We start from the raw sequence: 11,267 nt of genomic DNA, 5'->3' as shown, positions 1-11,267 counted from the left end.
TCTCTCTGCGAAAGACTTCCATGATAGTACGGCTATAAAACAGAAAAGGAAACTCTTCCGATATCTCTCGGCTTCTTTATGGTCGTTCCTGTTGCCAGGATGACCACGAGGCCCATATTTAATAACAAACGGATACTCAACAGGTTACGGAATTGGAACCGTATTCCCTTTCGTTCAAAATTATTCAAGTGTTATAATTATTAAAATATAAGTTTTAGTTACATTTTTTTACTTGTAAATTTTCGGCTTTCGCATTGAACTTAGGACCGACTAACTCGTAATCAACCACTGCTCACACGAAACCCTTCTCCACTTCAGTCCTCCAAGGTCTCATTCGATTATTTGCGGATTTCGACTTCCATGATAATCGTCCTGCTGTTTTAAGCTACCAACGCCTTTCATGGTTTCTGAATGAGTTGTTAATTTGGGCACCGCAACATTCCGTTTGGTTCATCCCACAGCGCCAGTTCTGCTTACCAAAAGCGGCCCACTGGGCACATTATATCATAACCTTAAACTTCATATCAAGAAAGTTAAGGTTCTTACCCATTTGAAGTTTGAGAATATGTTAAGATCGTTTCGACCCTAAGGCCTCTAATCATTCGCTTTACCAGATAAGATTATTTTATACAACAGTTAAATGCACCAGCTATCCTGAGGGAAACTTCGGAAGGAACCAGCTACTAGATGGTTCGATTGGTCTTTCGCCCCTATACTCAATTCTGACAATCGATTTGCACGTCAGAACTGTTTCGGTCTTCCATCAGGGTTTCCCCTGACTTCAACCTGATCAAGTATAGTTCACCATCTTTCGGGTCACAGCATATATGCTCAAGATACGTTCCAGTTAGAGGCATAAATAATATAAATACTATTATACATAACTATATAGAACACCCCGGGATTGCGTTAATTAACTATAAATAGTTAAAAAACTAATCCCAATAATAGTCAAGTTAATTACGCTATTAGGTTTATATCCCAATAACTTGCACATATGTTAGACTCCTTGGTCCGTGTTCCAAGACGGGTCCCGAAGGTATCCTGAATCTTTCGCATTGTTAATCATACAAGTGCTTATAATAAACATAAAAATCAATTATAATCATGCCATTATATAATTCCGAAAAATTAACGCACTGTACTCATATAATCTATCAGCACTTTATCTATTTTTGAAATTTATTTTATGTTAATTTAAATAAACTCTTATCAAAATTGTTTGATAAATTCCATACATGCTAATAAATTACAATGTCCTTATATGGTTTTCCATATGCACCAAACATCGTCAAGGGTGGCAAATTTCGACACTCAACTCACACCCATAAATTTTTGAGTGCCGGTGCTACTTAGCACTCGCAAACCGAGTACACACTTACCCAAATTAATGCGAGTGCTGCGAGTAAGAGTCATTGTCATACTCAGGCCTTTCTTGCACTTGCCTATTCGGCACCCGATCATTTTAGGCACTCGGCTTGTACACACTTGTGTCTTGCTGGTGGTTGTTCTTCGTGCACCCGATCATTTTAGACCAGGGGTGCTCAAATTCGTCTTATGGCAGTGCGTTTTTGTGTTGGGGCGCAGCTGTGCACTGAGAAAAATTACGATTGTATTTTGTGTTTACATCCAGAACTACGAAGCATATTTCGCATTATATTCACATTTAAAGTTTTTGGTAAAAAGTGCTCTCCAATTCATCACTCATTTTTTAACCCACCAAAAAATTGAACATAACACTTACGATGGTCGACCATGAAATAAATCAAAACCCAACCCAGACAGAAGAATAAGTTCCAGTGCATGTGTTCGGGAAAAAAACAAAAACAAAATACATTGCGGTCAGCGAAGCGTGACGACGGAAAGAGATGGAATGGAGAAACAAGCAAAATTGTTTTTGTTTCGCATGCAAATCGAAGCCCATATGCACGGTGCGTATGGGCGCACTAGCCATAAGCACAGAGCATCTACAAAAACAAAAGTGCACTCAGTGTATAGGCGTTGAGCACCCCTGTTTTAGACACTCGGCTTGTTGACACTTGTGTCTTGCCGGTGGTTGTTCTCCGTGCATCCGATCATTTTTGCACTCATGACGAAATGGCTTATGTCTTATGAGTATCTGTTCAAATTCTGAAAAACACCCAAGTGTCTTGCTCAGATACCCAAGTGTTTTGCTCAGACACCCAAGTGTTTTGCTCAGACACTCGAGTATTTGATCAAACACTTGGGTGTTTTTCCCCCACCCCTATTGATGCTTCTGTGTCGCGGCTCGCGGTTAGATTTTATGAATTTTGCTTTGTGAATGATTTTTGCGTGTTTTTACTTTTACAAATGATCAAAGAAAATATCAGATGGTTTTTCCTGAAATTTATGGAAATTGTACAAATATGCAAAATACCCTTTTGCAATTATATAAGCATTTACAATAGTGTTATAAACAGGTAATCAAATGTCTGATTTTCCGGTTATTGATGAATGTAAAAACCCAAAAACTCATAAAACAGGTAAATTACACTTAATAAAACTGATTAGGTGGATGTTTACTTGTTTTTGTTCCTTTCCAACATATGGGCAATTCTCAAAAAATGGTAAACCACGACCGAAAAAAAAAATCTTCACATTCATCGTATTTTTTTGTATAATGTCATAAAGAAATATCCAAATTTTCATAATACAATGGATCCGTAGCATATCTCCGTTGTTTTTATAAAAAAACTTGCCTGCAAACTGAAAAAATGTAATTTTTCACTTTTAGCTCCTTTTGTATGCATTTTTATGTTTTATTATTTCACAAAGAAAACATATGATATGTTTGCTCTTTTCTACCAAATCTCTTAATAGCAATCCAATAATAAGATAAAAATGCAAAGTGAGCGAAAAAATGTTCAATTAACTGTTTATTTTTATTTTGCTTCTTATCTATGTTCAAATCGTACGTTCGCGACCGAAAACATAATTTTATTGTAATTGCTTCGCATTAAGTTACAGTCGAGTGTGCTCGACTGTGAAGTAGTTGGAATAACACGTTTCTATACAAAGCACATTTCTATACAAGGAAGTACTAATTAGGGTCACATGTCATTAATGTCAATTTAGGGGTAATAAAGATGCAATTTAATTAGGGTAACCTATTGAAAATGTCAAGTGTGAGGTAATAAAGATGCAATTTAATTAGGGTTAGCTGTGGAAATGACAAGTGTGGGGTAATAAAGATGCAATTTAATTAGGGTTAGCTGTGGAAATGACAAGTGTAGGATTTGTGTGACGAATCGTACGCGACCCGAGACGGGGCGATGAAAGGATCGGGATCGGGGTCGGGGCGTTTCGTCAGACAAATCCTTCGGAGTCGGGGTCGGGGTCGAGATCGCTTATCCCGAGACGCCCTCGGGGTCGGAGTCGAGATCGCTTATCCCGACACGCCCTCGAGGTCGGGGTCGCAATCGGTCTCGCACTCGGGGTCGCAATCGAAAACGATTCGTAGATCGAGGACGAAAACGTGCAACGAACATGTGCTACGATACGCTCTCGAGGTCGAGACGAGACGGTGAGGGATCGGGGTCGGTGTCGCAATCGAAAACGATTCGTAGATCGAGGGCGAAAACGTATGACGAACACGTGCTACGATACGCTCTCGAGATCGAGACGAGACGGTGAGGATCGCGGTCGGGGTCGCAATCGAAACGATTCGTAGATCGAGGGCGAAAACGTGCAACGAACACGTGCTACGATACGCTCTCGAGATCGTGTGTCCCGAGACGAGACGGTGAGGGGGTCGGGGTCGCAATCGAAAACGATTCGTAGATCGAGGACGAAAACGTGCAACGAACACGTGCTACGATACGCTCTCGAGGTCGTGTGTCCCGAGACGAGACGGTGAGGGGGTCGGGGTCGTAGTCGATTCGTAGTTCGTACACGAAAACGTGAGACGAAGTCGTCCTACGAAAACGTTATACGCTCTTTAACGAACGTAGCGTATGAACGCGCGAACACCCACATCGAAAACGTAGGTCGTGGGGCAACGCATCATACTAGATCGAAACGTTACGAAACGAATGGACGGAAACGTGAGGCAGCGCCACATTCAAACGATCGAATACGTGAACGTCTAACACGAATCAACGTTACGAAACGTGATGAAATATATTCGGAAACCCAACGCTACCTGAAAAAACGATCGAAGACGTCTTGCACGTGACGCATGTGATGTAATTCAGACGAGAGTACAACACCATTTCCAAGACACTTGAAGATAAAATAGAAAATCTGAAAGAAAAACCGAATAGTGCTGTAAAAATTCCATTTCCCGTAAAGATATAGTATTCTTCTTTGCATGTTCTGTATGTAACATAATTTTATTTCCAAATACATTGTTTAAAATCGATTCTCTAAACTAACATACATTTTATAATTTTTTTATTTTTGTGAGCGAACAGTATAGAAATGACAGGCACATGTTTCGACTCCATCCTCCACATCGTTATGAGCCCAACAGCAGGATGCGAAATGTTGACCATGAACATTAGAAACCAATGGTCCATCACATATTCTATTATTAAAATATTTCAATGATTCTGATAAATATTCCATGTGTTCAGGAAAAATTTTATCGTTAAACATTTTCATAAAATTATTTATTTCAGTTATAAGTTGTTGTATCGAAATATGAGTTGTGGAGTTGGTCTTGTTTTCAATCAACATCATTTTAAATTTCTTTCGATCCGTTGACGTCTACTCGTAATGATTTCCAAAAGGTGAATGAAGAAATATTTTGAGAAAAAATTATACGATACGTTGAACTAATCCAGTCAGTGGGGTATATTCAACTAGACGATCGTGAATGAGAAGGCAATATACCTTTGTATTCAACTCACTTGGTACTCTCAATTCAGTTGAAATTTTAACATCAATTGGTCCTGATTTGACCGACTCGTTTTGATATGAAAGATCAACAACAACAATAGAAGCCTTTGACTTGAAGTCTAGTGGTGTTAAAAGCGGACGAGGCTCACGGTTGTAGTAACTCTCTTGGAATTTCACGTACATATCATACAAGGCAGCAAACCGATTTTCATTGAATTTTACATTTAAATCTTCATATGGATAGACTTCAGAATTTAAATACACTTTTGCATTTCTCAAATTTTTTGTAATTATATGGCCATTTAATGTAAACGCAATGACTGCAAACCGTGGACGTTCTCTATTTGCAGCTAGCTTAACGTTCCATACATGATGAGTCCCCTGTACCAACGAGGGATTTATATAACAATCCCAGCTGCGGAATGAAAGTGGAAGTGTAGCACCACTTTTGACTACATTGAACATTTTAATTTTAGTAGTATCGCTTGGAACAATGTGGGGTACTCTCCAACTAATGTTCTGTATAGCAATTTTATGTTCAACACCTCCGACCGTTTTTCAAACATATCATTCATATTTTTAGCTAGCAAGAGAATGAGTTCATGTTTACAATTTAATATAACTTTTATGATCTTCCGCGAATCCCATTAGCATTTTTAGTGGTATTGAGAAGCTGAAATGACCTCCGGAAGATATACTCTCTCCTCCACTCCACCCGGCATTACGATAACATAGAGACTCCTGTCGACCAATGGAAAGAAAGTTTTTCAGAGTAGATGTGATTCCAGTAAACCGTGTTCTATCCAGTTCGCATCCGTTCAATTCATATCTTATTTCATCCAAAAAATAGGCCATGCAATTATTTTTAAGCAAGCCGGCAACATCATTTGTTGTACTTGTGCCCGAATTTTGGTTAGTAATTTTACTAAGTGTCCCTTCAAAGTGGAGGAAACTTTCAGACGGCAACACATACAAATCTTGGTTTTGTATTGTAATACGAACTTCATCATTTGTTTTGAAGTTCTGCTGATATGGGTAATAAGTGTGATATTCTTTTTTCGTGATACTCTCATCATTGTGAGGTTTATCTTGCACAAAAAAAATTTCATTCATTTGAAATGAAGGTAGTAATTTTACTGAATATTAAATCCAAGTGATTTTAAAATCAGTTTATTTTTTAATGATACCGCAGGTCGTGGATATGATGGTGCTCGAGATGATAATGATGATGGTGTTTTCACTTCACCTTTACATTTAGTAATGGGAGTTGTGAGGTGATGTAACGACCTTTTATTATAAATAATCATTCTGTTGCTCGTAAATGAAGACGAATTGATATAGTTTCCCCTCGAAAATTGATTAATTCCCCCTCCTGATCAGTTATCCGTACTTCGAGCGTGCTTATTTCTCTAGTGTTGATAGGTAAATAAATCAAGTTTCGTGGTGTAATACTCATTTTATATCCCGGAGGAACATTGATTCCAAATTCATGAAGCACATGATTTGGTCTATTACCTACATATGACCCACTGATAATGTTGCATTCCAATCTAATTGTATTTACTTTTAAAATATTCACAGGATTATCTGAGGCATACATTTCAGTATTGTGCGGTTTTAGAATACCTGTACCAAAACCAAATAGCTTTCCAATACTTCGTTCACGATTAAAATATACTGTTTCTTTTTTAGTGGTAACTTGAACTTTCAGCGTATTATTATTGGTTTCTATTTTTAACTCATCATAAGAACCATACCCCTTTAGGACATCAATAATATATGTTGCAATCTCTTCGAGTTCATACGATCCAACAGGTATTTCTATACATTTATTTCCAATATGAAATAGATTGTTCCCTCTATCTACGTTTGGTATAGAATTGTATGTGTGAAAGTCAATGAGAGCACACTCATAATTTCTATTTAATTCAATTTGTGGGAAAAAATTTTCGGTTATAACTGATGTGTTTCCATTTAATGCAAATGTTAGTGATGTAGACATTTTGAAGTCTGAGTTTGGACTGTTGTTTAATCATCATATCATTAGTTTTATATTCATATTATTAAAGTATAATAAATTGATCAAAGCCTTTTCTGTATCGCCCATTTTTCATATCATCATCTTTAGAGATTAGTAGAAATCCAAATTTCTCCTCCCAGCATTTTCGTGAAATTTCCATAAATGATTCATAGTCCATGTCACTGTTTACGTGATCTCGATATATATGACGCATGTTCAAATCATCTTGTTTAAACATTATAATAAAATTAGCATTGTCACGTATTAAATGCTTCGGTATATGTGTGTATGTTTGACATAAATAGAATGAATCAATATTCTTATGTCTTCCCATACAAAAATAGTTTCGGATATTATCCTGCTTTTCACATGCCACATCATCGAATATCATAATGGAATTATTTTTAGCTTCGTGCGGTGATAACACTGCATCGTTTCCAGAGAATGTAAAATATCCCATTCCTTGAATTGGTTTGATAAGTTTTTCCAAATATTCATATTTGGGTTGGTATAAACTCTTTGAAAATACATAAATATTTTCAAATTTGAGACCATTGGGACTCTCTATAAGGCTAAGCATCACATTGGTTTTTCCACAATTTGATGGTCCAACAATTAATTAATAATGCTCTAATTGTATTGGGTAGCAAAACACTATGTCGAGGTTGTTGATTATTCTCTCCATGTCCACCACCCTCAATGTTTCGTACTAGTATGCTTTTCTTATGTCTTAAAAAACGCATGTTAGTGAGAGAAGTACTTCATTCAATGGGAAACGTTTGTTGATTGAGGTTGCTATAAAATGCCCAAACGTTTTTATAATTTAATTAGTTCAAAATCAAAATTCAAACAGGGTAGTGGTCTTGTAAACAATATAATAGACTCTCTACCTTTTGAGGCTCATATACCTGGATACAATTACTGTGGACCTGGAACAAAGTTAGAGAAACGATTAGCACGTGGTGATCGTGGAATTAATGGTTTGGATGAAGCGTGTAGAGAGCATGATATTGCATATTCAAACAGTAAAGAGTTGAGTGAACGTCATAAAGCTGACTCAGTTTTAATTGAAAAGGCTTGGAATCGTGTAAAAGCGTTAGACAGTAGTATTGGAGAGAGAGCAGCAGCATACTTTGTAACAAACATGATGAAGACGAAGAAAAAATTTGGAATGGGATCAAATCAGGAGAGAAAGAAAAGAGTGAAAACATCATTGACTACAATAATCAAAAAGGCTACAAAGGAATTGAAAAGAATAAACCGCTTGATATCTTGAGTGCAATAAAAGTTGCACGTAAAGCAGTATCGAACTCGATGGGATGTAGGAAAAATGTTGTTATTCCACGTATTATAAATGTACCCAAGATAGGTGGGTTCTTGCCACTTGTCCCAATTTTAACAGCTCTGAGCGCTGTGGGTAGTTTGGCGTCAGGTAGTGCAGCACTAGTAAAATCTATTAACAATGCAAAGATGGTTAAACAACATCTAGAGGAAAACAAGAGGCATAATAAAAAAATGGAAACGGTTGCATTGGGAGCTGGCTTGTATTTACAACCATACAAAAATGGATATGGTATATCATTTGCTAGAAATAATCAAAGTCAAAACGCATTCAAAAAACTAATAGGTAAGCTACCCAAGAGAGCATTATCAAACTTTGATATAATGAAGTTTGCCTTTAGAAAGATTCCTCATTTTCGAGGTGTTTATATGAAGGATCAATTACCCAAATTTCCACATCATTTCGAGTGTGGAATAATAAATTTAGCAGACTCAATATCGAATGGAACGCATTGGGTAGCATATTACAAGAGAGGATCAGATTCTTATTATTTCGATAGTTTTGGGAATTTACAACCACCATTAGAAGTAGTCAGATATTTAGGAAAAAACATTAAGTACAATTATGAGCGTTTTCAAAATTTTGGGACTGTAAACTGTGGACATTTGTGTTTAGAATTTTTAATGTGGTGTATGTCGGTTGAAGAGTAGGGAGACACTTATCAGTGGGATGGTTGTCCTTCTCTAGCACTTGAGAAGTCCTACAGCTAGTAACAGCTAGAAAGTCAACCAATCAAAGGAAAACGTCCTTAGGTAATGAAAACCATTGAAAACAACAGTGGAAGGGGAAAGTGAGAAGTATAAAATCAGCTAGCCTCTCGAAGGAAAATATCATTCAGTCATCACCACTCATCACTCAACAACACCAGCAGCACCAGCAACAACAACAATATCATCACCATCATCAACATCCTCACCAACAGCAGCATCAACAACAACGACAACTGCAGTATCAGCAGCAACAGCAGTACTAGACACAGAAACACACACAGACACCAAATAATCAGGATGAATCCATCGTTTGAGGTTAGCAACGGAGAGGAGATTGACTTCACCGAAGTTAATCTTCCTCTTATTACTCCTCTTGCTGAGGACATTCAATTCCTCGCCAATGACATGGAGATTGAATCAACACTGAAATATTTGAATGCAATCAAGAAGAAACAGAAGCTCCCTTTCCGCGCTCTTCCAAGGAATACGGAATTCAGGATATATGAAGCGTCGAAGGTTCCTAGTAAATTTAATACCAATTCACTAAAATTAACATTGGAAAACTATTTAATTTATCTCCCGAAATGTTATGATGAAGTTGAGCCTGTATACATTAAAGAATTAAATACTGGTAATTATACCATAACAAAACAGGATGATGGAAAAATTGTATTCAAATTGAAAATGTAATAAAATATATGCAAAACAATAAATTATATTATCAAAATAAAATAAAATTATTTTAAATGGGGACTGGTAAATTTGGGGAATTTCAGCCTTCTTTTTCAGCTTTCTTTTCCAGCTTTATTAGTTCTGATACTTATTACAAATAAATGTTAATGAAATATAAAATCGAAATTTTCATTAGGGAATGGGAAATTGGGGAATTTTCAGCTTTCCTTTCTTTTTTAGCCACTGTTCTCCTTTTTTACATTGCGTGAATAAATGTAATTGAAAATTTAATTTCATAATTTTAAATGGGGATATGGGAAATTGAAACAGATCTGTTAACAGAAACAGGTCTGTTATCAGAACCGGATACCTGATCTGTACAACCAGGTCTGTTTAGAAGAACAGCTAGCTGTTCGATACAACCAGGTACCTGATCTGTACAACCAGGTACCTGATCTGTACAACCAGGTATCTGATCTGTACAACCAACTCTCTTCATAAAAACATGCTAATGTATCTGTTTATTGGTTATATATGGTTATGTTTCGTAAAATAGATCACAGTACACTAATGACCACAAGACTGAAATAATCATTAACCCACTAACAGTTGAATGAGATAAATTTGAAAGAAAATGAATCAAAAAGTTTTAACTCAATTAACTAAAAGCCGAAATGCTCTAAAAAAAAATTTTCTGATCTTAAACAACTCAAAAGTCAGAACAGTATTGGTCTGGAGGAAACATTTAAACCTATAACTGAACCACTACATGAACTTGTGAATGATAACAAAAAATTTCAGACATTGATACCATCAGAGTTCAATAATGTTGAGACTGGAAAAAAAACTATGCAAAACTACTCTCCAATCGACCGAGAGAGAAACACACCACCTAACAAGAAAAGGAAACTCACATTTCACAGTGCTAAGAGTCAATTCTCAAAACCTAAATATGATATTGAGAAGGCATTGGATTGGGGGATGGATAGTGTTAATGCTCAAGATGATGATGATGATGATGATGATAATGATGATGATCAATTCTATTCTCAACCAGCTATAGAAGACACATCGTTTGAAGGCTTACCTCATACCTCGAAATCGTTAGCGAGAGAAGGTTCTCCTTATTCATCATCTAAGTTTATGAAGCAAATATCCCCCCACACTTCGCTTCCATTACCGGTTCAAGACTCACTCCATTCATCATTGCCGTTAATGAGTCAAGAGCCCTCTATTTCATCGAACGTGTTATCAAATGAAACAGCTATACATTCAACGCCTTCGATAACGAGTCAATCAATCCAACATGAAGTCAACTCAAAAAATTTGAATATCAGTGAACTGGCAGGGGAAGATCTTTTGGATAAGACATATGGTCCATACAAAAATGCAAGTGGACAATTAATGTTGGGGAATTCACATATTAATGTGACTCACAAAAAAATTGAATTGGATGATGGGAAAAACTGGCGTCTTACAAGTGGATTATATTCATTAATATTCCACCGCCTACCTCAAAATTATAATTAAAATGATCTAGAAATATATAATGAAATTTTATTGATAACTAATGTGCACCGGAGAAATTTTAATTCCGATGGACAGATCAGAGAAACAAGGGCAAAGAAAAATACACAAAAATTATTAAACCACTCTTAACAAA

General features: G+C 36.5%; 1 long non-coding RNA gene across 1 annotated transcript in view; it reads right to left on the bottom strand.

Moving 5' to 3' along the window:
* Positions 1-212: 212 nt before the first annotated feature.
* Positions 213-11,267, bottom strand: part of LOC133849989 (uncharacterized) — a 74,712-nt gene continuing 63,657 nt past the window's right edge. Inside the window, exon 2 of the long non-coding RNA XR_009895552.1 lies at positions 213-355. This is a non-coding gene — a long non-coding RNA (uncharacterized LOC133849989). The remainder of the gene's footprint in view (positions 356-11,267) is intronic.

Source organism: Drosophila sulfurigaster, unplaced genomic scaffold (genome assembly GCF_023558435.1).
Source record: "Drosophila sulfurigaster albostrigata strain 15112-1811.04 unplaced genomic scaffold, ASM2355843v2 ctg69_pilon, whole genome shotgun sequence".
In the NCBI taxonomy this organism is placed as follows: domain Eukaryota; kingdom Metazoa; phylum Arthropoda; class Insecta; order Diptera; family Drosophilidae; genus Drosophila; species Drosophila sulfurigaster.
Note: the sequence above shows the minus strand (reverse complement) of the source record. Positions and strands in the feature narration are given on the sequence as shown.